The sequence below is a fragment of the Bombina bombina genome, chromosome 4 (genome assembly GCF_027579735.1).
Source record: "Bombina bombina isolate aBomBom1 chromosome 4, aBomBom1.pri, whole genome shotgun sequence".
Taxonomy (NCBI): Eukaryota; Metazoa; Chordata; class Amphibia; order Anura; family Bombinatoridae; genus Bombina; species Bombina bombina.
The window spans coordinates 243901458-243928416 of record NC_069502.1 but is presented as its reverse complement, the minus strand read 5'-3'; positions in this window follow the sequence as shown (position 1 = coordinate 243928416).

Genomic DNA, 26959 nt, shown 5'->3' with positions numbered 1-26959 from the left:
AAAAGAGAGGGGGGAGAGAGAGAGCAAAAGTGATGGTGAGAGAGAGAGAGCACAAAAGAGAGGGGGAGAGAGAGAGCAAAATCATATTTGCACGAGAGTGGGGTGCTTTTTTCCTACTTTTTATTCTCCATTGACATTTATGGTGGAATACATAAAGGCTCATGTGATATTCTAGCTTCAGATTTTTGCACTCGTCAGGTTACCGCTAGAGCGAAAACAGTTTATATTCAAATCGTAATATTATAAATCTTAATTCTGGTGCAATTAACGATCAAGCGGGAGAATTAATTTGCACTCCACTCTTAATCTAGCCCAAAGTGTTTTTAACATGTGCTAGGTCAAAGTTATACAAACAGCTTGTTTTTGTCTGCTGCACATAAATAAATGGCAAGTGTGGGGAAGATAAGCAAGAATTTGGGTAGAGCCTAGCTGCTCCACCAGCTCAAAACTTCACCAGCCGCCACTGAGGGTAGCATTGGAGTTTGATGTCTGAGAAGTGGGGGATGCACATTTGCTCTATTTTTTTATATTTTTCTAAAATATTTCCCATAACATTGAGAATGAACATATACATATGTAGTAATGTAGTCCCTGCAATAAATAGTCACGTTCATTTTGAAATAAGAAACAATATACTTATTAATGTTCAGTCTCTGTGATCTACTCTTTTTCAAAAGGAAAAAGCAGCAGCTGTAGAAGAAGTTTATTGAATCCCCTCATGACATACACTTCTATGGAATCCCTCAAGACTTGTGTTTCAGTCTGTGAAGCATAGAGCAAGTATAAAGTCAATAAAATGAACATAGACACTCTGAAAAGGAAAATCATTTGCTTTGAACTAAAGATATGTATCTTGCATTTTGTATACAAAGCTTGAAAAAGAGTATTAGCTAAGGAAACAACAGAGGAAGTAATAAAATGTGCATGAATCCACCTGGATGCAGCGTAGGCAAACAAAGGCCTAGATTTGTAGTTCGGCGGTAGCCGTCAAAACCAGCGTTAGAGGCTCCTAACGCTGGTTTTGGCCGCCCGCTGGTATTTGGAGTCAGTGATTAAAGGGTCTAACGCTCACTTTTCAGCCGCGACTTTTCCATACCGCAGATCCCCCTACGCCATTTGCGTAGCCTATCTTTTCAATGGGATCTTTCTAACGCTGGTATTTAGAGTCGTTTCTGAAGTGAGCGTTAGAGCTCTAACGACAAGATTCCAGCCGCCTGAAAATAGCAGGAGTTAAGAGCTTTCTGGGCTAACGCCGGTTCATAAAGCTCTTAACTACTGTACCCTAAAGTACACTAACACCCATAAACTACCTATGTACCCCTAAACCGAGGTCCCCCCACACCGCCGCCACTCGATTAAAATTTTTAACCCCTAATCTGCCGACCGCCACCTACGTTATACTTATGTACCCCTAATCTGCTGCCCCTAACCCCGCCGACCCCTGTATTACATTTATTAACCCCTAACCTGCCCCCCACAACGTCGCCGCCAGCTACTTAAAATAATTAACCCCTAATCTTCCGACCGCAAAGCGCCGCCACCTACGTTATCCCTATGTACCCCTAATCTGCTACCCCTAACACCGCCGACCCCTATATTATATTTATTAACCCCTAATCTGCCCCCCTCAACGTCGCCGACACCTGCCTACACTTATTAACCCCTAATCTGCCGAGCGGACCTGAGCGCTACTATAATAAAGTTATTAACCCCTAACCCGCCACACTAACCCTATCATAAATAGTATTAACCCCTAATCTGCCCTCCCTAACATCGCCAACACCTAACTTCAATTATTAACCCCTAATCTGACGACCGGAGCTCACCGCTATTCTAATAAATTGATTAACCCCTAAAGCTAAGTCTAACCCTAACACTAACTCCCCCCTAAGTTAAATATAATTTAAATCTAAAGAAATAAATTAACTCTTATTAAATAACTTATTCCTATTTAAAGCTAAATACTTACCTGTAAAATAAATCCTAATATAGCTACAATATAAATTATAATTATATTATAGCTATTTTAGGATTAATATTTATTTTACAGGCAACTTTGTAATTATTTTAACCAGGTACAATAGCTATTAAATAGTTAAGAACTATTTAATAGTTACCTAGTTAAAATAATAACAAATTTACCTGTAAAATAAATCCTAACCTAAGATATAATTAAACCTAACACTACCCTATCAATAAATTAATTAAATAAACTACCTACAATTACCTACAATTAACCTAACACTACACTATCAATAAATTAATTAAACACAATTGCTACAAATAAATACAATTAAATAAACTAGCTAAAGTACAAAAAATAAAAAAGAACTAAGTTACAAAAAATAATAAAATATTTACAAACATAAGAAAAATATTACAACAATTTTAAACTAATTACACCTACTCTAAGCCCCCTAATAAAATAACAAAGCCCCCCAAAATAAAAAATTCCCTACCCTATTCTAAATTAAAAAAGTTACAAGCTCTTTTACCTTACCAGCCCTGAACAGGGCCCTTTGCGGGGCATGCCCCAAGGATTTCAGCTCTTTTGCCTGTAAAAAAAAACATACCATACCCCCCCCCCAACATTACAACCCACCACCCACATACCCCTAATCTAACCCAAACCCCCCTTAAATAAACCTAACACTAAGCCCCTGAAGATCTTCCTACCTTGTCTTCACCATACCAGGTTCACCGATCCATCCTGGCTCCAACATCTTCATCCAACCCAAGCGGGGGTTGGCGATCCATCATCCGGTGCTGAAGAGGTCCAGAAGAGGCTCCAAAGTCTTCCTCCTATCCGGCAAGAAGAGGACATCCGGACCGGCAAACATCTTCTCCAAGCGGCATCTTCAATCTTCTTCCATCCGGTGCGGAGCGGGTCCATCTTGAAGCAGGCGACGCGGATCCATCCTCTTCTTCCGTTGTCTCCCGACGAATGACGGTTCCTTTAAGGGACGTCATCCAAGATGGCGTCCCTCGAATTCCGATTGGCTGATAGGATTCTATCAGCCAATCGGAATTAAGGTAGGAATTTTCTGATTGGCTGATGGAATCATCCAATCAGAATCAAGTTCAATCCGATTGGCTGATCCAATCAGCCAATCAGATTGAGCTCACATTCTATTGGCTGATCGGAACAGCCAATAGAATGCGAGCTCAATCTGATTGGCTGATTGGATCAGCCAATCGGATTGAACTTGATTCTGATTGGCTGATTCCATCAGCCAATCAGAAAATTCCTACCTTAATTCCGATTGGCTGATAGAATCCTATCAGCCAATCGGAATTCGAGGGACGCCATCTTGGATGACGTCCCTTAAAGGAACCGTCATTCGTCGGGAGACAACGGAAGAGGATGGATCCGCGTCGCCTGCTTCAAGATGGACCCGCTCCGCACCGGATGGAAGAAGATTGAAGATGCCGCTTGGAGAAGATGTTTGCCGGTCCGGATGTCCTCTTCTTGCCGGATAGGAGGAAGACTTTGGAGCCTCTTCTGGACCTCTTCAGCACCGGATGATGGATCGCCAACCCCCGCTTGGGTTGGATGAAGATGTTGGAGCCAGGACGGATCGGTGAACCTGGTATGGTGAAGACAAGGTAGGAAGATCTTCAGGGGCTTAGTGTTAGGTTTATTTAAGGGGGGTTTGGGTTAGATTAGGGGTATGTGGGTGGTGGGTTGTAATGTTGGGGGGGGGTATGGTATGTTTTTTTTTACAGGCAAAAGAGCTGAAATCCTTGGGGCATGCCCCGCAAAGGGCCCTGTTCAGGGCTGGTAAGGTAAAAGAGCTTGTAACTTTTTTAATTTAGAATAGGGTAGGGAATTTTTTTATTTTGGGGGGCTTTGTTATTTTATTAGGGGGCTTAGAGTAGGTGTAATTAGTTTAAAATTGTTGTAATATTTTTCTTATGTTTGTAAATATTTTATTATTTTTTGTAACTTAGTTCTTTTTTATTTTTTGTACTTTAGCTAGTTTATTTAATTGTATTTATTTGTAGCAATTGTGTTTAATTAATTTATTGATAGTGTAGTGTTAGGTTAATTGTAGGTAATTGTAGGTAGTTTATTTAATTAATTTATTGATAGGGTAGTGTTAGGTTTAATTATATCTTAGGTTAGGATTTATTTTACAGGTAAATTTGTTATTATTTTAACTAGGTAACTATTAAATAGTTCTTAACTATTTAATAGCTATTGTACCTGGTTAAAATAATTACAAAGTTGCCTGTAAAATAAATATTAATCCTAAAATAGCTATAATATAATTATAATTTATATTGTAGCTATATTAGGATTTATTTTACAGGTAAGTATTTAGCTTTAAATAGGAATAAGTTATTTAATAAGAGTTAATTTATTTCGTTAGATGTAAATTATATTTAACTTAGGGGGGTGTTAGTATTAGGGTTAGACTTAGCTTTAGGGGTTAATACATTTATTATAGTAGCGGTGAGGTCCGCTCGGCAGATTAGGAGTTAATAAGTGTAGGCAGGTGTCGGCGACGTTGAGGGGGGCAGATTAGGGGTTAATAAATATAATATAGGGGTCGGCGATGTTAGGGCAGCAGATTAGGGGTACATAGGGATAACGTAGGTTGCGGCGGTTTACGGAGCGGCAGATTAGGGGTTAATAATAATATGCAGGGGTCAGCGATAGCGGGGGCAGCAGATTAGGGGTTAATAAGTGTAAGGTTAGGGGTGTTTAGACTCGGGGTACATGTTAGGGTGTTAGGTGCAGACGTAGGAAGTGTTTCCCCATAGGAAACAATGGGGCTGCGTTAGGAGCTGAACGCTGCTTTTTTGCAGGTGTTAGGTTTTTTTTCAGCTCAAACAGCCCCATTGTTTCCTATGGGAGAATCGTGCACGAGCACGTTTTTGAGGCCGGCCGCGTCCGTAAGCAACTCTGGTATCGAGAGTTGCATTTGTGGTAAAAATGCTCTACGCTCCTTTTTTGGAGCCTAACGCAGCATTTGATTAAACTCTCGATACCAGAGTTAAATTTATGGTGCGGCCAGAAAAAAGCCAGCGGAGCGTTAACAGCCCTTTTACCGCCGAACTCCAAATCTAGGCCAAAGCCTTTAAAAAAAAAAAAAAACACGCAACTGCCCGCACGAAATAACGAAAAAACACGTTACCGCCCGCAAGAAATTTTAAAAAAATTAACCGCCCACACGAAATAAAAAAACCTAAACTCCCACACAAAGTATAACAAAGAAAAACTAACCTCCCACATGAAGTATTAACAAACACCTAAACCGCCCAACCCCCACATTGCAAATTAATAAAGTAATTAACCCCTAATCCACAAATTAAACAACGCAAATAACATAATTAAAATATTAACCCCTAAATTGCCAACCCCCACATCACAATAAACCTAATTAACCTATTAACCCCTAAACCGCCAACCCCCCCCCCACATTGCACAAAACCAAATTAACTTATTAACCTCTAAACCGCCAACCCCCAATAATAAAAAAAATCTAACCCCCAAATAGGTACTCACCGTTCCTGAAGTCTGGCGGAGAAATTCTTCTTACAGGCGGCTCCATCATCTTCTGTCTTCATCCGGACCAAAGGCGGCGCGGAGCAGAGGTACGGAACTGGTTTTCCCGAAGCACGGATCTTCAGCGGTGGTCTTCAGTGGCGGTTCTCAGTGACTGTCCTCAGAGGCGGTCTTCAGCAGCTGCGGTCCAAAGTGGCGTGGAGGCTCATCTTCATGCGAGCATTCCTATTGGCTGAAATTTTGAAATCAGCCAATAGGTTGAGAGCTACTGAAATTGTATTAGCTGACTTGAACAGCCTATAGGATTTCAGTAGCTCTAATCCTATTGCTTGATTTAAATATTTCAGCCAATAGGAATGCAAAGTACCCCAAATTGAATGCAGTACCTTGCATTCAATTTTCAGTGTACAACAGAGATCGGATGAAGAGGAGTCTCCATGCCGCTTTGGACCACCGCCGCTGAAGACTGCCGCTGAGGCCCGCCTCTCCAGATCCGTGCATCGGGGAAGCCAGCTCCACACCTCTGCTCTGTGCCGCCTTCGCTCCTGATGAAGATAGTAAATGATGGAGCCGTCTGGAAGAAGACCTTCTCCACTAGACTTCAGGAACGGTGAGTACCTATTTGGGGCTTAGTCTTAGGCTTTTTTTTATTTTTTGGGGAGGCTTATTTTTTAGATTAGGGTTATTTGGACTGTAAAAGAGTTGAATGCCCTTTTAAGGCCAATTCTCATACAATGGGTAGCTTAGGTTTTTTAGACTTAGTTATTTTTATTTTGGGGGGTTGGTTGAGTGGGGGATTTTACTGTTAGGGGGTAATTGGTATTTTTGTTAGGAAAAAGAGTGGTTTAACTTAGGGCAATGCCCTACAAAAGCCCTTTAAAAGGCTATTGGTAGTTTAGTATTAGATTAAGGGGTGTTTTCATTTTGGGGGGATTTTTTATTTTTATAGGGGTATTAGTTTAGGTTTATTTTTTTATTTTTGATAGCTTTGTTTATTTTTTTTCTGTAATTTTACATTTTTTATATTTTGTAATATCACCTTTGGGGTTTGTAATTTTTTAAACATAGACTGCCCTCTGGGCAGGCTTATCGCCTAGTATATATATATATATATAAATAATTATATAAGCTTTGTATTTTAAAAAACAGTGTATTGTATTCTTATTTGGTAGCAAAGAGTCAATGCTGCTACATCCCTAATTCAAACCAAACACATTCCTCTACAGTCACTTTTACCTATTATACATCGTGCATGGGTACAAGAAAGGGGAATAAAGCAAATGGTAGTGGGTATGCCGGCTTCAGTGACAGAGAATTGCTTTTCAACATGGATCCTATATTATGCTTTATATATATCTCTCTCTTTATCTATCTATCTATCTATCTATCTATCTATCTCTATCCATCTATTTATCTATCTCTATCTATCTACTGTATCTATCAATCAATCAATCAATCAATCTATCTTTATATACATACATAAATATATAGGAGAGAAGCGTGAAAAATAGCGCAAAAACAGGCACCTTCAGACCGCAGTAGATAAAAAATCTCAAAGTTTATTTTGCCAAGCTAAAAACAGAATAACCGTAGCACGGTAGATAAAAAAATACAAAATACTAAATCACATCACAGTGTGAACAGGAACATTAACAAACATGTTTCGTGCCTGCGCACTTGATCACTGCATAGGTAATTACATGTGCACACCTGCTATTTAAAGGGGCAAGCTCCCCTATGTATTTAAAGATACAGTATCTGAATACTTTGATGTACACATATGTTATAGTATAATTTAAACCTTTATATTTAAAATATATCTAGCTAGGTATATTTATGTCTTTACATGATATTATTTCTTAAATGTCTCCTAGAAAGATACATTATACATTTACATATAAACCCTCAAAGAGAAAGATAAATAAAGGAAAAAATAGAGGAAATATTATTATTGTTACATGGACTCATCAATATAAGAATATTTAGCTTACTGGTTATAAATAAAATCTATTAAGGATACCAATGGCTATTTTATATGTTTTACCTTAAGAAAAACAAAAGATATATAATGTCTCATATAAAAGTATCAAGATCTCTTCTGATGTTTAGGCCATGAGGAATGGTAGTCTTAAGGACAAACATCCAATATATTTCTTGCTTGTTTAATTTATTCTCTCTGCTGCCTCCTCTTTTCCAAAATGGGACATGATCAATACCTTGTATACAAAGTTTTGAAATATCTGAATTGTGGCATTCCCTTCAATGTCTGGCCACTGGGGTGTCAGAATCAGCATCTTCTAATGACCTCAAGTGTTGTAAAAATCTATCCTTTAGTGAGCGTTTAGTTTTCCCTGTATACTGTTTTCACATAATTGGCAAGTTAATAAATACACTACATGTGTAGTGGAGCAATTGATGTAAAATTTTATGTTGTGCTCTTGATATGTAGTGTTGGACTTAAATTTTTGTCCCTCCAAAACATGACAACATGTCTTGCAAATTGGGCGTCGGCATTTATAAAATCCTGTTTTTTTAGGTAACCACGTCTGGTTGGAACTCTCTGAAGGAGATAATGAATTACCTAAAGTTTTTCCCCTTCTGGTGACATAGCCACAACCTTCATGTAGAATTTCCTTAATTACTGGATCTGTGTCTAATATATGCAATGAATCCTTAATAATATTGCATATTTTGTAATAATCATTACTGTATGTTGTTATGAATTTTGGTTTATTCTTTTTTTTAGACTTTCTCGTAGAATGTTTATATTTAAGTAAGTTATCTCTTGGTATCAAATCAATCTCATGTTTTATCTTCTTGAGAAGTTCTACCTTATAACCTCTCTCTACCAGTCTCGTGGTGATTTTTTGTGCCTGGTCTTGATACATTTCTTCAGTGGAACAATTCCTTTTTGCCCTTATGTATTCCCCCTTGGGGATTCCATTAATTACGTGTCTGGGATGGCATGAATTGTATTCTAATGTCGTATTTCCTGATGTTATTTTTCTATATAGTGTAGTGTTTATCTCTTCAGTAACACAGTCACTTGTGATCACTAGATCTAAAAATTTGACATTCTGAGAATTAACCTCTCCTATAAATGAGATGCCACAATCATTGTGATTAAGAACATTACAAAACTGTTTTGCCTCATCATCATTTCCGTCAAAGATGAAAAACAAATCATCTATATAACGGTAGTACTGAATTATCATGCCCCTGAAGGGATTCCCATCTGCAAAGACATCGGACAGCTCCCACCATGCCATAAAAAGATTGGCATAGGAAGGGGCAAATTTCGCCCCCATAGCTGTCCCACGTCTCTGCAGATAGAAATCCATCCTGAACATGAAAAAGTTATGCGTCAAAAGATATTCAATAGCCAAAAGGAGAAAATGTTTCACAATAGGCTCAAATTTCCCATAAAGGTCAAACATAAATTCCATAGCCACCATACCCTTTGTATGTGCAATGGAGGTGTACAAAGAGGACACATCCACTACACAAAACCTATATGTATCTTTCCATTTCACTTGTCTTCATTTATTTAGTAAGTCAGTAGTATCCTGAATGTAGCTTGGTATCTGTTTGACAAGAGGCTGTAGATATGTATCTATTAATTCTCAGAGTGGTTCATTGAGGGAATCAATTCCTGCAATGATGGGACGTCCAGGAGGACAATCCATGCTCTTATGTATTTTGGGAAACATGTGAAACACTGGTGTAACTGGATATTGTGGAATAAAACTTTCACTAACTGCCATATCAGTAATGTTATTATATTTCGCCACTTGTACTATTTTGACCAATTCCTTCCTATAAGAAAGGGTAGGATTTTCCTTTAATTTAATGTGCACATCATTGTCAGACAATTGTCTTTCTGCCTCTGCTACATAGTCAAGAGTGTTTAGCACAACAACATTTCCACCTTTATCAGATGGTCTTATTGTAATATTGGCATTATTTTCTAGTTGTTTGACAGCTAACCTTTCTTTGTTAGTTAAATTGAATGATAAGTAGTGTCTCTTTTTAGTGACCTTCTCATGTAGAGCTCTCAATTTGTCTTCTACAGTTTTCTAGAACACATCTATAGCTTTTGTTCTAGTGTTGTAACAATTCAGACAGAAACATTTCAATATTGTTGTCTTGATTTACATGAATAACTGAAGTCATGCAGTAAATAAATATGTTATCCCTATTTGCACATATAAATAATGACTTGTATATATATGTATAACATATCAGGATGTTTAATATAGTTAAGGATAGCTCAGCATATAGGTCTGAGAATATGCTTGGCTATCTGGTAACTTATGATACAGATATGTAAAACAGTATGGAATAGGTAAATGAAATAAATACGAATAATGCTAAATCGTATGTAATTCAAATAGGTAAATGTTACAGGACAATGAAGCAAATGGAAACGCTTACCAAGCGTAGATAAAGGATATGTGGATATGTTGAAGTTTGTTTAAGTAATAAGCAGATACTTGCAGAGCTGGATTTTGCAGCGGTAGTGGCAGAGAGGAAGTCAGTAGCGTGGCGTGAGCGGAGGAACACAACGGCCGTCGGTGACGTCATCCGCCTGTCAGCTGAGATCTCCGATGCTTGTACAGAAAAGCTGGGAGAGTGGAGAGACGAATAGGATGCAGCAGAGAAGTAGTTTCAAGACACAGACAGGTTCAGTAAACACGGAGTCCTGGTGGCAGAAACTGATTAGAATTAGATCATCAATACCAAGCAAGGAAAAGATGCAGAGGTGTGCCTTATAAAGCATAATGAGAATGAGAGAGAGGCTACAGACGTTAACCCTATAGTGCAGAGAAAGGATGTTACAGAGGGCCCCCTTAAAATGAACCACTCCGAGGTTCAAGGATGAGGCCGGTCCAGATTCCGACGGTGGAACAGTGACACCAACCTTGGTGCAGACAGGTTAACAGCTGGCTCCCAAGAGTCATTATCAGATGAGTAACCCTTCCAATGAATCAGGTATTGTAACCTGCCAGAAACTATCCTAGAATCCAGTATCTTCGCAACCTCAAACTCACAGTCTGGGACGATGGGTACCTGTGGGTAAGTACCTGATGAACTTTTCCTAAGTTCGTTATAAGGTTTGAGTAAGGTAACATGGAAGGTGGGATGTATTCTATACTTATCAGGAAGGTCCAAGGTGACAGCATTGGAATTTATAATCCTTTTAATTGGAAATGGACCAATGTAAAACCTATTCAGCTTCTTAGTCGGTGTACTGAGACGAAGATTCTTTGTTCACAACCATACAAGATCCCCTATCATATAATTAGGTGCTGGTCCTCTTCTGAGGTTGTAGTATACCTTTTGTCTGTCTTGGGCTACCTTGATGTTGTCAGCAAGAATGGAGAAAGTTTCTGAAATGCTGTTAGTGGTGTAGTTGACAACAGGGCATTGACTGTCATGTTGAGGGTTAACATGAAAAATTGGGTGAAACACATAATTCGCAAAAAATGGGGTGGTCTTGATCGTGGAATGATAGGCATTGTTGTGAGCGAATTCTGCCAGAGGTAAAAGAGATGACCAGTTATCTTGATTTTGTGTTATGAAGCATCTGAGATATTCTTCCAACCACTGGTTCGTCCTCTCTGTCTGACCATTCGTTTGGGGATGGTAAGCAGTACTCAAACGTTGTTCGATATTTAATGAGATACAGAGCTCTTTCCACATCCGAGACGTAAACTGGGTACCCCTATCCGTGGTAATGGAAAGAGGTAACCCATGTAATTTGATGACGTTGTTGATCAATAATGTTGCAGTTTCCAAAGATGTTGGAAGTTTGTGAAAGGAAATAAAATTTCGTGAATAAATCAACGACTACCAGAATAGTGTTATAGCCAGATGATTTAGGCAGTTCCACTAAAAATCAGCAGCTATGTGAGTCCAAGGTTTTTCAGGTATGGGTAATGACAATAAATAACCTACCGGCTTGTTTCTTCCAATTTTACAAGTAGTGCAAATCTCACAAGATTGTACATACTTTTGTATATCAGTGGTCATTTGTGGCCACCAATAATACCTCTTAGTTAATTCTAGGGTCTTTTGTATTCCTGGATGACCTGTGAGGCATGACTCATGCATAGACTTGAGAATGTTCGATCTCAATGAAGGTGGTACATACAGATTGTTCCCCTTATAGTGCATTCCATCAGTGCCTTTGGTTAGCAGTGATTCTGGCAAGGTAATATCACTGTTTTGTTCCTTTTGGAATTGAAAATCCTTGTTAAAGGCAACACCAAGAGTTTCTTGGAAACAATGTTCAGGAATTATGGTACCATAGGGAGTCGGTTGTTTAGGTTTTTCGGGGAGTCTTGAGAGAATGTCAGCTTTGGTGTTCTTTGATGCGGGTCTGTAGGTTATGTTATATGAAAACCTTGAAAAGAAAAGACTCCACCTGACTTGTCTGGAAGTTAGTGTTCGGTGAGTCTTAAGGTATTGGAGGTTTCTATGGTCTGTATATATTTGTATGGGTAAGTCAGTACCCTCTAATAGGTGTCTCCAATGTTCCAGAGCTGACTTCATAGCTAGCAGTTCCTTCTCCCCTACATGATAATTGAGCTCTGAAGCTGTTAAGACCCTGGAGAAAAATGCTATAGGATGAATAGGTTCTTGGGGTGATGGCCTTTGTGAGAGTATGGCACCGATGGCATAGTGTGATGCGTCAACTTCTAAAATGTATTGAAGATTGGATTTGGGAAAAGACAATATAGGTGCAGTAGTGAAACATCTTTTTAAGTATTGAAACACCTCGTTTGTTGAGTGTGTCCAGGTGAAAGAAGTGTTGTTTTTCGTCAATTCAGTTAGAGGCTTTGCTATGCGTGCAAAATCTCTTATGAATTTCCGGTAAAAGTTGGAAAAACCGAGAAACCTCTGAACATCTTTTTTTTTATTTAGGAGTCGGCCAATCCTGAATAGCAGAGACCTTATCATTTTGCATGGATATGCCTTGTGGAGTTATGTGGTAACCCAAGAATGTGATATCCTGTGAATGAAAAATACATTTTTCTATTTTCACATACAATTGATGTGCTTGTAACCTGGAAAGTACTGTTCGAACTTGTTTGACATGGTCTTCCATATTAGAAGAATATATCAATATATCATCTAGATATATGACCATAGAGGTATCAAGTAAATCTCGGAAAATGTCGTTAATATATCTTTGAAAGGTGGCAGGGGCGTTACAGAGCCCAAAAGGCATCACCGTATATTCATACAGCCCGTATCGGGTTCTGAATGCGGTGAGCCATTCATCACCAGGTCTAATTCTGATAAGGTTATACGCCCCCCTTAGGTCAAGTTTTGTAAATATTGTTGCACCTCTCAACCTTTCGATTAATTCAGGGATCAAGGGAAGGGGGGTAGCGATTCTTTATGGTTCTTTTATTTAATTCCCTATAATCCACAATCGGTCGTAAGGAATGGTCTTTGTTCCTAACGAAAAAGATACCTGTCCCAGCTGGAGAGGTTGAAGGTCTTATAAAGCCTTTTCGTAGGTTATCATTGATGTATGTCTTTAAATGTGACAATTCTGATTCAGATAGCGGGAATATGTGCCCATAAGGTATGTCAGAACCAGGAATTAAGTCAATTGGGCAATCATATGGCCGATGAGGTGGAAGAGATTCAGCCTCTCTTTTACAAAAGACTAATTCAAAATCTGTGTACTGTTTTGGAATTTTGGTTTCAGTGAGTGCAAGCAATGGTATATGCGGAATACATGTGGACTTACAGTAACTGGATGTAAAATGTATGTTATTAGAATCCCAGAGTATCGTAGGTTGATGGAGTCTAAGCCATTTAAGCCCTAAGACTAGGGGAAATATGGGAGAGGATAACACATCAAATGTGATAAATTCATGATGGTTATTTTGTGAAGAAACCTTAATGGGGATAGTTTGATGTGTAATAGGTCTGGATTCTAATGGTTTACCATCAATGAGATGCACTAATACTGGCTTTTGCTTTTTAACAAGTGGAATTTTATTTAACAATACAAGTGCTGAATCTATATAACAAGAATATGCCCCAGAATCTATGACAGCTTCAGAGCAGAGGCGGTGGTGGTCCCACTGTAAAGAGAGAGGAATGAGACAGTTTGTTACCTGAGTATTAGTAAATTTCAAAGTTAACTCAGTGTCTGTTTCCTTACCCCTTTTAACTCTTTTGAGTATTGGGCAAGTAGAGACATCATGGTCATTTGAAGCACAATACAGACATAGATGATTAAGTCTACGTCTGATCTTTTCCTCAGGGGTCAAAGGTCCTTTGATGGTCCCTATGTCCATAGGCTCCTCTGCACCCTTTGTACTCTGAGTTGTTGTTCTTGCGTCATGATATCTGATGTTAGTGTCATGGGAAATTTTTTCCTGTTTTCTCTCTCTGATTCTGTGATCTATCTTAATACTCAGTTGCATTAAAGCTTCTAAGTCATCAGGCAAATCTAGTCTGGCAAACTCATCTTTGATAGGTTCAGATAAACCCAATCTGAATTGACTCTTTAAGGAAACCTGATTCCAACCGGAGTCCAATTGCCAGATTTTGAACTCGGAGATATAATCCTCCACAGCCCTCTTATTTTGTCTTAAACTTCTAAGTTTATGTTCAGCAGTACTTTGCCTGTGGGGATCTTCATAAAGGGAAGAAAGTGAGCTAAGGAAATTTTCCAAGGAGTTAATAACAGGGCTGTTTTGCTCATAAAGAGAATCAGCCCAAACGCGGGGTTCCCCTCTTAAGTATGATATCATTGTTAAAACCTTGATCTTATCATTAGGGAAGGTTTTAGGTTTTAGAGAAAAAAATAAAGTGCATGCATTTATAAACTGTCTGAATTGCTTCCTGTCGCCACTGAATTTGTCAGGTGGACTAACAGGTGGTTCTGGAAGAGACTCAGTGTGTTGTGATGCAGGAGTCAGGCCTTCTTTGATTATATTTTTTAAGGTCTGATTTTCTACCTGTAGATCTCTGAGGCCTTGATTTAGCTGATCTACCCTTTGGCCTAATGTAACCACATAATTGGAGAGCTCCACAGGGTTCATCACACCTTTTTTGTTAGGCTTGGTATTCTGTAACAATTCAGACAGAAACATTTCAATATTGTTGTCTTGATTTACATGAATAACTGAAGTCATGCAGTAAATAAATATGTTATCCCTATTTGCACATACAAATAATGACTTGTATATATATGTATAACATATCAGGATGTTTAATATAGTTAAGGATAGCTCAGCATATAGGTCTGAGAATATGCTTGGCTATCTGGTAACTTATGATACAGATATGTAAAACAGTATGGAAAAGGTAAATGAAATAAATACGAATAATGCTAAATCGTATGTAATTCAAATAGGTAAATGTTACAGGACAATGAAGCAAATGGAAACGCTTACCAAGCGTAGATAAAGGATATGTGGATATGTTGAAGTTTGTTTAAGTAATAAGCAGATACTTGCAGAGCTGGATTTTGCAGCGGTAGCGGCAGAGAGAAAGTCAGTAGCGTGGCGTGAGCGGAGGAACACAACGGCCGTCGGTGACGTCACCCGCCTGTCAGCTGAGATCTCCGATGCTTGTACAGAAAAGCTGGGAGAGTGGAGAGACGAATAGGATGCAGCAGAGGAGTAGTTTCAAGACACAGACAGGTTCAGTAAACACGGAGTCCTGGTGGCAGAAACTGATTGGCCAGTACTTAGAATTAGATCATCAAAACCAAGCAAGGAAAAGATGCAGAGGTGTGCCTTATAAAGCATAATGAGAATGAGAGAGAGGCTACAGACGTTAACCCTATAGTGCAGAGAAAGGATGTTATAAGTGTGCACAGGATAGAAATAACTTTTTTTTTTTACATTTTTCAAGATTTGGTTTACTCAATACCTGACTAGTAGAAGAATCTATGCTGTTATCTCGTGAAATATGCTGTAAATCCACAACAGTACACCAATCTGAAAAAGACATAGTATCAGAGGCAGTATCCCCAGAATTAACTGGTACATTAATATCCTCATTTTGTGCCGACAAGTCAGTAGTACCAAAAAAATGCTTGCGTAAGGTAATCTTTCGCACGAACTGATTAACATCAAGAATGGTCTCAAATAAATTGAATTGACTTGTCATTACAAAATTAAGACCTTTAGATAACAACTTAGTTTCTGATTCGTTAAGTACATAACCTGACAAATTAATAACACTCTTATTGTTATTCATGCATATCTTGGGCCTCTCTGTCCTTGCGATCTTGTCAGGTATGTTGTCTGTGTCTTGTGTTTCTTCTTGGTGCGGTCCTGATTCTGTTTGTAACTTCCTTCTTTTCTTGCCTTTGCCCCGTGTTCCTCTGTGGGTTTTTTTCTTGTGGGCATTTTTAGTAACCCCTCATTTTTTGACTGTGATATTGATGCCTCTATCACTTCCTCTGGCTCTAAATCTTGCAGAACTGCTGGTATTTCTGTTTCATAAGAATTATCATTATCTGATGAATCCACTTCGTATTCTGTATCAGAAAAAGTCACTGTTTTACCAGATTTTCTATTTGTTCCTTGTTTCTTATTATAACTCCTGACTTTATAGGTGGAATTGTCATGTGTCCATTTGTATACCTGGTTAGCCTCATAATCTCTTCTGTCTCTTACCATCTTACGAGACTTAAATAGCCACAGTTCCTGTTTAAAGATACTCATATTTGTTTTAAATTGCTTGTCATAGCTATCAAATTTATCATCACCTTGAACTACTTTTAGTTTCCCTTGTATCTCCCTCATTTCCTTAAGTAGGTCTGTTCTTTGTCTTTTCTTATATTCAATAAGTAAATTCATAAGCGCAAAGGAACAAATATCCAGAATTTTGTTCCATTTTGCTATAAAGTCCATGTCATTAACAATAAAAGATGGAAACTTCCTAATGCAAAGTCCTCTTGGGATACGTTTGTCTTTAAGGTACATAGAAAATGATTTGATATCCAACTCTAGGTTATCAATGGTTAAAATCAAATCATCCAACGTATCATTGTCTCCCTCATTGAAATCACTTAATACATAGGAACTTTCCTCAATTTCCTCCATCTTGTACACCAATAGTAATACAAAAACTGTGTGCTACGGTTATGGCAAATGATATGACAGAAATTAATAACTTACCTCCTCTTCAGCCGTGTTGATGCGATATCCTCGTTACCGCTGCTTTCTTCAGTTGGGGCAGCTCTATGTGCTCCGGGCGGTATAACTATTTCTCAGTTATCGGCACAATTTATTGAACACTTTGTTTATCCACTACTGTTGCCTCCGGCTATTTGTCACAGCTTCCCAACACTTGTCTCAATCTCACCGGTATGCGAATGTAACGGAGAGGGTAAAAGGCAGCTTCCTCTAATAACAGCAAAAAAGACATGTAGATACGAAGTCTTAGTGAAAGGGCCAATATCCTCCTCTCACCTGTAGTCGTCGGCGTGATCCGTTATGACCCTTGACCTTCCTCTATGCGGCACAATGGAGAGTGAGTAAATGCGGACGGTGCAGATGCTGCTATTCACAGGTATTTGCTGAATACCATAAATTGTATAGGAGAGAAGCGTGAAAAATAGTGCAAAAACAGGCACCTTCAGACCGTAGTAGATAAAAAATCTCAAAGTTTATTTTGCCAAGCTAAAAACAGAATAATCGTAGCACGGTAGATAAAAAAATACTAAATCACATCACAGTGTGAACAGGAACATTAGCAAACATGTTTCGTGCCTGCGCACTTGATCACTGCATAGGTAATTACCTGTGCACACCTGCTATTTAAAGGGGCAAGCTCCCCTATGTATTTAAAGAATATATACATACATACATACATACATAAAAAATAGCGCAAAAACAGGCACCTTCAGACCGCAGTAGATAAAAAATCTCAAAGTTTATTTTGCCAAGCTAAAAACAGAATAACCGTAGCACGGTAGATAAAAAAATACAAAAATACTAAATCACATCACAGTGTGAACAGGAACATTAGCAAACATGTTTCGTGCCTGCGCACTTAATCACTGCATAGGTAATTACCTGTGCACACCTGCTATTTAAAGGGGCAAGCTCCCTTATGTATTTACATAAATATATACATACACATACATGTATTCTAAAAGAGTAGTAAAAAGAGCATTCTATCATGCATTACATGAAGATAGAGACAAACTTCTCTCACCCCAAACAAAGAAAAAAGACTCAAAAATACGACTAATTACAGATTACAACTGTCATTGGCACACTCTAAGAAATATACTTGCAAAAAATTGGCAGGTGCTCACTAGCGATCCTAGTGTTTCCCAGGAAGTGGGTGACTTCCCAAATATTACTGCTAGGAGGGCACTCAACCTCAAAGACAAACTAGTGAGAAGCCAGTATATATCACAACCCAAGCAACTGGATTGGCTAACTAAGCATAGATCTGTGGGTAATTCTCCTTGTGGCAAATGCGTAGCATGTAGGTATATGCTCAAAACTAAAGAATTTAGTACCAATACAGGCAAAATTTACAAACTTAAATATTTTGTAAATTGTAACACTGAAGGTGTTATTTACCTTCTTGCCTGTAGCTGCCCCCTCTTTTATGTAGGGAAAACAAGAAGAGCCATAAAGGACAGAATTACCGAACATCGGGACGACATTAAGAATAAAAACCCCAAAAGTAATGTAGCAAAACATTTTGAACATGTTCACACATGTAATCCTGATTCTCTAAGATTTATAGGCATCGATAGGGGCATCATGAATGGAAGAGGAGGGGACAATGACAAAGCCCTCCTCCGCAAGGAATGCAGGTGGATCTCAATTCTTGAGACCCAAATTCCTCAGGGACTAAATGATAAACTTGATATGGCTTGTTTTCTTTAAAACAATGGAAGGCCAGCTCTAACATAAAGTAAAAATGACAAACATTTGACATAACATACAATGTTAATGTTCATCTATCTTCTTTAAAAACCTCGTGAATCATAATCAGATACAAATGTATGTGTATAATGTATTAGGCACAGGTCTTGAAAGACTGGGTACACATTGTATCTGGTTAAATTGTTCTAGCTAATATTGTTGAAACTTTAGTTAAATTGTTTTCTTTAAATAATTGATTCACATTGTAACCTTGAAGTGTACCCCAAGTGGTCTGGAAATTCACATTGGAAGAACTGCTTGGGTATGACATGCAATAATTTCACCCACCAGCAGAGGCGAACTTGTGACTACTATAAAGGAGGACGCATTAACGTAACCAGAATAATGCCCTGACGAAGCCCGGTCTGAAGTGAAGACGAGCGGGTGAAATGCGCGTAGGCATTGGCTATCCTGGCCGGTCACATGATGCATGCATTTGCCGCTGTCAATTGAACTCTCTTGCAAAGACGCCGCGCTGTCTCTATGTATAGCATATGCCTACAACAAAACTACCTGGTGCTGTAGGAATTGAGGAGAACGCACAGACAGGTCGTATAATAACTGTTGTCCTATATGGCATTACTTATTCTGCCAGCTCCTGAATTGGATAAGGAATATGCGGACATAAGACCTTCCTGTTAATTATAGACTGTCTATCTCGGTCAAAAGTTGCCGATGGTACTCTGTTTAAATGACGTCATCTGCACTATCTATATTTGACGTATTATACATGCTGATTGTCTTGGAAACTTTTACAGTGAATATATGGGACTGGCTAAGCTCTGGGTCGCCTTAACTAACCTGACTGCATGATGAACTTGCACTAACAAACAGCTATTGCTTTAACCAACAACCTGCATGACCCTTTACACGCTTGCCTAATAGTCTTTGGTGGGGCCTGCAGAAGTGCCGTTCATGTCATTTCATCAAGAGTGGTTATTGATGTGTTATTCCTTGTATGTATAATACGCTGTACATATCCATTTGATCCACTTTACAGTCCGCTTAGATCCCCTTTAAAAACCTGCTCAGTGTTACTCCCCCTACAAAGGGGCTGTGTGCAGCTGGGTGTAGCGTAACTGTAGTGGACTTATGAGGTATAAGTTTGAAACGCTGTTCATTTAACTGTGCCCACTTACTCACATATCCTCTATCCAGGCTTGCTAAGAGATACCAATATTTAATCTGTAACCCTGATACGGTTCTATTATAGATCTAGCTCCTATATTTCTATGCTTACAAGCGGAGCTAATGACAGGGTTTATCTAGGCATAGACCTTGTACATGGTCTACTATAAATGATTTTGCTGATGCTTTAACAGTGACCAATGCATGTACCCCTGACCGGTCAGGTTCAAATTTTATTGTTATTTTCAGTTTTGTTTTATTATTTTTTTCACAAGGTTTATGTATTTCACTTGTGCTTTAGTATATAAAATTTATCTATTTACAATTTCAAGTCTGTGTGTGCCTTACTTGGAGTGGAGCGGGGAGTGCCGTTCTCAACCTAACCTTGCTATCTTTACGTATTAGAGTGAGGTGAGCTGTATTCATATAATAAAAGAGTGCTGAATTTCCCTGTCTTTTATTCAGGATTACATTCCTGAGGCTTTTCTCTTGGCCAACCCATGCTCTATATATATATATATATATATATATATATATATATATTATTATTATTATTCTTTATTTATAAAGCGCCAACAGATTCCGCAGCGCTGCCCATGGGTACAAGGATAACAGTACAGTGGAGAAACAATACGATAAGACACAAAATTTTACTAACAAATACAGGGGGAGTTGAGGGCCCTGTTCCCGTGGGAACTTACAATCTAGATGGGTAGGAGGATTGGAAACAGGAGGTGGGGACTGCAGAGGTGAGAATGATATTAGTGAGGAGATAGAGGGCAACTGTTAGTTAGTTAGTTAGTTTGTTAATAAGTCGGGTGATAAGCTTCCCTGAACAGAAAGGTCTTTAGGGAACGTTTAAAGGAGGAGAGGTTAGGGGCAAGTCTGACATCTCGAGGAAGTGCGTTCCAGAGGGTTGGTGCCGCACGAGAGAAGTCCTGTAGTCTAGAATGAGAGGAGGTGATGGTAGAGGATGCAAGAAGCAGGTCGTTGTTGGATCTTAGGGGACAGGCAGGAGTATATTTGTTGATGAGTGAGGACAGGTAGGGTGGGGCAGCATTGGTGAGGGCTTTGTAGGTCAGGGTGAGAATTTTGAATTTAACTCTGTTGTGAATGGGGAGCCAGTGAAGGGACTCACAGAGAGGCGCAGCAGAAACAGAGCGTCGAGAGAGGTGGATTAGTCTGGCGGATGCATTTAGGACGGATTGGAGGGGAGAGAGGCGGGAGAGAGGGAGGCCAGTTAGTAAGTTGTTACAGTAGTCAAGTCGGGAAATTACCAGGGAGTGGATGAGCTGTTTGGTAGTTTCAGCACTCAGAAACGGGCGAATTTTGGAGATATTGCGTAGGTGGTTGCGGCAGGATGAAGAGAGCAGTTGGATGTGGGGAATGAAGGACAGATTTGAGTCAAGCGTGACTCCGAGGCAGCGGACTTGGGGTGATGGGGAGATAGAGAAGGGAGTGGAGCTAGAGGGGGGAATTAGAAGTAGTTCGGTCTTGGACATATTTATTTTTAGGTGGTGAGATAAGCAGTCGCTGATGTGAGAGTTGACAGAAGGAGAGAGTGCAGGGGTGGAAAGGTAGATCTGGGTATCATCAGCATAGAGGTGATAGCTGAAGCCATAGCTGTTGACAAGTTTACCCAGTGAAGAAGTGTAAATAGAGAAGAGTAGAGGACCCAGGACAGAGCCTTGAGGTACTCCAACAGACAGGGGCAATAGAGAGGAGGAGTCACCAGCAAAAGAGACTGAGAAGGATCTGTTAGAGAGATAAGAGTGAATCCAGGAGAGGGCAGTGTCACAGAGACCAAGAGAACTGAGAGACTGTAGGAGAAGGGGATGGTCAACAGTGTCAAAGGCAGCAGATAGGTCAAGTAAGATGAGTATAGAGTAGTAGCCTTTGTTTTTAGCAGAAAGGAGATCGTTAGTAACCTTGGTGAGAGCAGTTTCAGTTGAGTGTTGGGGACGGAAGCCAGATTGCAGGGGGTCAAGCAATGAGTTGGACGACAGGAAGTGGGTTAGGCGATTGAAAACTAGTTTTTCGAGGAGTTTTGAAGCTAGTGGGAGCAGTGATATGGGGCGGTAGTTTGCAGGGGAGTTAGGGTTGAGGGAGGGTTTTTTGAGGATGGGGGTGACCTTCGCATGTTTGAAGGAGGCAGGGAATGAGCCGGTAGAAAGGGATAGGTTAAATATGTGAGTAAGAGCCGGAGTGAGGGTGGTAGACAGAGGAGGAATTAGATGTGAAGGAATAGGGTCAAGTGGGCAGGTAGTGAGGTGTGAGGAAGACAAAAGGGACTCTCTCGTGGTTGGGAGGAGGGTGCAGAGAGTGGCAGAGGGGGTGACTGGGAGCGGAGTTGGGAGATTGCAGGTTTGTGTTGGGATGTTTCCTCGGATTGCAAGTGTTTTATTGAGAAAATAGTCAGCGAGGTCTTGAGCACTGAATGCAGATGAGGGGGGTGGTGCAGGTTGGTAGAGGAGAGAGTTGAAAATAGAGAAGAGTCTTTTAGGGTTTGAGGAGTGAGTGGATATAAGAGAGGAGAAGTAGGTTTGCTTAGCTAAGCGAAGGGCAGAGGTGTAAGAGTAGAGAATGAACTTATAGTGCATGAAATCATGTTCAGTGCGGGATTTCCTCCAGGCACGCTCAGCAGTGCGGGAGCATTTTTGTAGGTGACGCGTTTGTTGGGAGTGCCAGGGTTGGAGCTGACGACGTGGGGCTTTGCGAGGTTGGGGTGGAGCGAGAGTGTCAAGTGCAGCAGAGAGAGTATTGTTATAGTGGGTTATAGCAAGGTCAGGGCAGGATATCGTGGAAGTGTGGGGAGGCGTAGTTGAATAAGATTGGAGAGTTGGGGAGCGTCCACAGTGTGCAGATTTCTGCTGGTGCGGGGGCGAGAGGGGGAAGTAGGTTTAGTATCTATATTAGGATTAAAGGTGAGCAGATGGTGGTCTGAGATGGGAAATGGGCGACATGCAGCATTAGAGAGAGAGCAGAGATAGGAGAATACCAGATCAATTGAGTGTCCTTCGCGGTGGGTAGGGAATAGGGTGGATTGTGACAGGCTGAAGGAGTTAGTGAGTGAGAGAAGTTTAGAGGCAGCAGGGGCAGATGGGTTGTCAATGGGGATGTTGAAGTCCCCTAGAATTAGAGCAGGAGTATTTGTGGAGAGAAAGGAAGGAAGCCAGGCAGCAAAGTTGTCAAGGAATTGGGAAGTTGGTCCAGGGGGGCGATAGATAACTGCCACTCTGAGAGAGAGAGGGGCGAACAGGCGAATGCAGTGCACTTCAAAGGAAGAAAAGGAGAGAGATGGAAATGGGTATAGGTACTGATAGGAGCAGGAGAGGGAGAGTAAGATGCCAACACCGCCACCGTGTCTCTCACCTGGCCTAGGTGTGTGGCTAAAGTGAAGACCACCATGTGTGAGAGCAGCAATGGAAGCAGTGTCAGAGGAAGATAGCCAGGTTTCAGTAATAGCTAAGAGGTTGAAAGGATTGGAAACAAACAGGTCGTGAACAGTTGTAAGCTTGTTACAGACGGAGCGAGCATTCCAGAGGGCACAAGAAAAGGGAGGGGTTAGGCGCTGTGTGTTAATTGAGATGAGATTGTTGGTATTGCGTGACCTAGGATTTTTGCAGTGGGAGATGGAGCGAGAGTGTAAAAGTGTGGCGATTAGGAGAGACATCACCAGCAGCAAGCAGTAGTAGCAGTGAGAGAGACAGAAGGTGAGAGTGAGATTTGTAGGAGCGGGAATGGTAAGACACAGTAGAGTTAGAGGGGGAAGAGTTTCTAAGGAAACAAAGTAGTTCATGAGAGGACAGCATAGGGGATGAGAGAAGGGAGGGGGAGATATGGATAGTGTGGGGATTGTTGTTATAGGGACATGCATTGATTTTTAGGAGAAGGGAAGACAGAGAGAGCAGAAAAGGCATAGAAAGCATTGTGTAGAAGTATAGTTATTAAGTTTACCTGTTAGTTGGTCTGCAGTTTCAACCTCCAGTTTCTAACTCTTGCTACTTGTAACATAGAGCTACTTAGAACAGAGAGCCATCGGCCCAAAATGAGCCTTAAGCCTTCTCCATATGTAGGAATGAGAAGTGATGAAATGATTCTAGGCAGCTGTTACAGGCAGTTTTAGCTAGCAGGAATTACACACTTGAAAATTAGAGAGGGGGTGGGGTTAAAGGCTGAATAAGTTTAGATAATATAAGATAAAATGATTACAGGTAGACAAAATGGAGACAGAGAAAATGGTTACCAGAGGAGTCTAGCACAGTTTAAAGGGGCGTTTAAAAGCAGTCAGTTAGGCAGAAGCAGGAAGACATACCAGAGGAGACTAGCACAGTTTAAAGGGGCGTTTAAAAGCAGTCAGTTAGGCAGAAGCAGGAAGACATACCTGTAGAGAGATGAGATGAAATAGGATTAGAATCATGGATATTGGTATATATATTAATGTTTGTTTTTTTCAATTTAAGGAAAATTTGTCTGTGCTTTATAGATTTTTTAAAATCAAGGATAATGATTTTAAAGGTATATGAAACCCAAATGTTTTTATTCATGATTCAGATAGAAAATGCAATTTTAAGCAACGTTTTTACTCCTATTATCAATTACATTTAGCCACCAATTAGCAAGCGCTAAACCTAAAATGTTCTGGCTCCTAAGCTTACATTCCTGCTTTTCAAATAAAGATAACGAGAGAACAGAGAGAAATTGATAATAGGAGTAAATTATAAAGTTGATTAAATTTGAATGCTCTTCTGAATCATGAAAGAAAAAAATTGGGTTTCATAGTTACAAAAGCTTAATTCAGTTTGTTTTATTGCCTACCATACAATATCAGTGATTACCCTGCTTAAAACTATTTTTTATAATAACAACTTTATTTTAAAAAGCAACATTTGAGAACTTTTGTTGAGAAATACATTTAGGATGTTCGTCACCATTCTCTTGCATTGCATGCTGCTGAATGGCACGGCTTTATGGGTTATAATATAACAATGATTGCCTTGGAAAAAATGGTAATAACAATTTGATTCAGCTAATTGATGGCACTAAAAGGTGGTGCTTTTGCCTTTTACTAATAAGACCTTTTTAAAATGAAAGAAAATACAGACATTATCCCAAGAAAATTAAAAAGGTCGGAAGATGCAAAGTCTCACTCTAATTAGCCAACAAAGAAGAAATATCACTTGATTTTCAATTGTTTAAACTAGTATAAATTAAACCTGCATTTACTAAAGGTCAAAGGACTGTCTATATTGATTTACCTATTCAATATTAAAATTACTTCATAGAGCATTGCTATTTTAATCTTTAATTGGCAAATTCAATATTCTTCAGGGTCAAGTAGTTCAGGTCAAACCTTTGTAGGCAGAAAACATCAGAAAGACCACTCAATGTCAAAAGTAATCTCAGTCAGTGTTTATCAACTTAAAACTAAACATAAAATCACACTGGCCTAGATTTGGAGTTTGGCGTTAGCCGTGAAAACCAACGTTAGAGGCTCCTAACGCTGGTTTTAGGCTAACTCTGGTATTTGGAGTCACTCAAAAAAGGGTCTAACGCTCACTTTTCAGCCGCGACTTTTCCATACCGCAGATCCCCTTACGTCAATTGCGTATCCTATCTTTTCAATGGGATTTTTCTAACTCCGGTATTTAGAGTCGTGGCTGAAGTGAGCGTTAGAACTCTAACGACAAAACTCCAGCCGCAGGAAAAAGTCAGTAGTTAAGAGCTTTCTGGGCTAACGCCGGTTCATAAAGCTCTTAACTACTGTACTCTAAAGTACACTAACACCCATAAACTACCTATGTACCCCTAAACCGAGGTCCCCCCACATCGCCGCCACTTGATTAAATTTTTTTAACCCCTAATCTGCCGACCGCCAACTACGTTATCCTTATGTACCCCTAATCTGCTGCCCCTAACACCGCCGACCCCTATATTATATTTAGTAACCCCTAACCTGCCCCCCACAACGTCGCCGCCAGCTACCTACACTTATTAACCCCTAATCTGCCGACCGCAAAGCGCCGCCACCTACGTTATCCTTATGTACCCCTAATCTGCTGCCCCTAACACCGCCGACCCCTATATTATATTTATTAACCCCTAATCTGCCCCCCACAACGTCGCCTCCACCTGCCTACACTTATTAACCCCTAATCTGCCGAGCAGACCTGAGCGCTACTATAATAAAGTTATTAACCCCTAATCCGCCTCACTAACCCTATAATAAATAGTTTTAACCCCTAATCTGCCCTCCCTAACATCGCCGACACCTAACTTCAATTATTAACCCCTAATCTGCCGACCGGGGCAGAAGAGGTCTTCCATCCGATTGAAGTCTTCATCCAAGCGGGGCAGAAGAGGTCTTCCATCCGATTGAAGTCTTCATCCAGGCGGCATCTTCTATTGACATCCATCCTCCAACGCGGAACATCCATCGTGGCCGACGACTGAACGACGAATGACGGTTCCATTAAATGACGTCATCCAAGATGGCGTCCCTCGAATTCCGATTGGCTGATAGGATTCTATCAGCCAATCGGAATTAAGGTAGGAATATTCTGATTGGCTGATGGAATCAGCCAATCAGATTTAGCTCGCATTCTATTGGCTGATCGGAACAGCCAATAGAATGCAAGCTCAATCTGATTGGCTGATTGGATCAGCCAATCGGATTGAACTTGATTCTGATTGGCTGATTCCAGACTTCTACCGGATCATGGACATCTTCAGCCACCCGCTTGGGCTTGGATCAGGACATCGGAGGAGCTCTTCAGGACCGATTGGTGAACCTGGTATGGTGAAGACAAGGTAGGAAGATCTTCAGGGGCTTAGTGTTAGGTTTATTTAAGGGGGGTTTGGGTTAGATTAGGGGTATGTGGGTGGTGGGTTGTAATGTTTGGGGGGGGGTATTGTATGTTTTTTTTACAGGCAAAAGAGCTGAACTTCTTGGGGCATGCCCCGCAAAGGGCCCTGTTCAGGGCTGGTAAGGTAAAAGAGCTTTTAACTTTAGTAATTTAGAATAGGGTAGGGCATTTTTTATTTTGGGGGGCTTTGTTGTTTTATTAGGGGGCTTAGAGTAGGTGTAATTAGTTTAAAATTGTTGTAATATTTTTCTTATGTTTGTAGATATTTTTTTATTTTTTGTAACTTAGTTCTTTTTTATTTTTTGTACTTTAGTTGGTTTATTTCATTGTAGTTATTTGTAGGTATTGTATTTAATTAATGTATTGATAGTGTAGTGTTAGGTTTAATTGTAGGTAATTGTAGGTATTTTATTTAATTAATTTAATGATAGTATAGTGTTAGGTTTAATTGTAACTTAGGTTAGGATTTATTTTACAGGTAATTTTGTAATTATTTTAACTAGGTAACTATTAAATAGTTC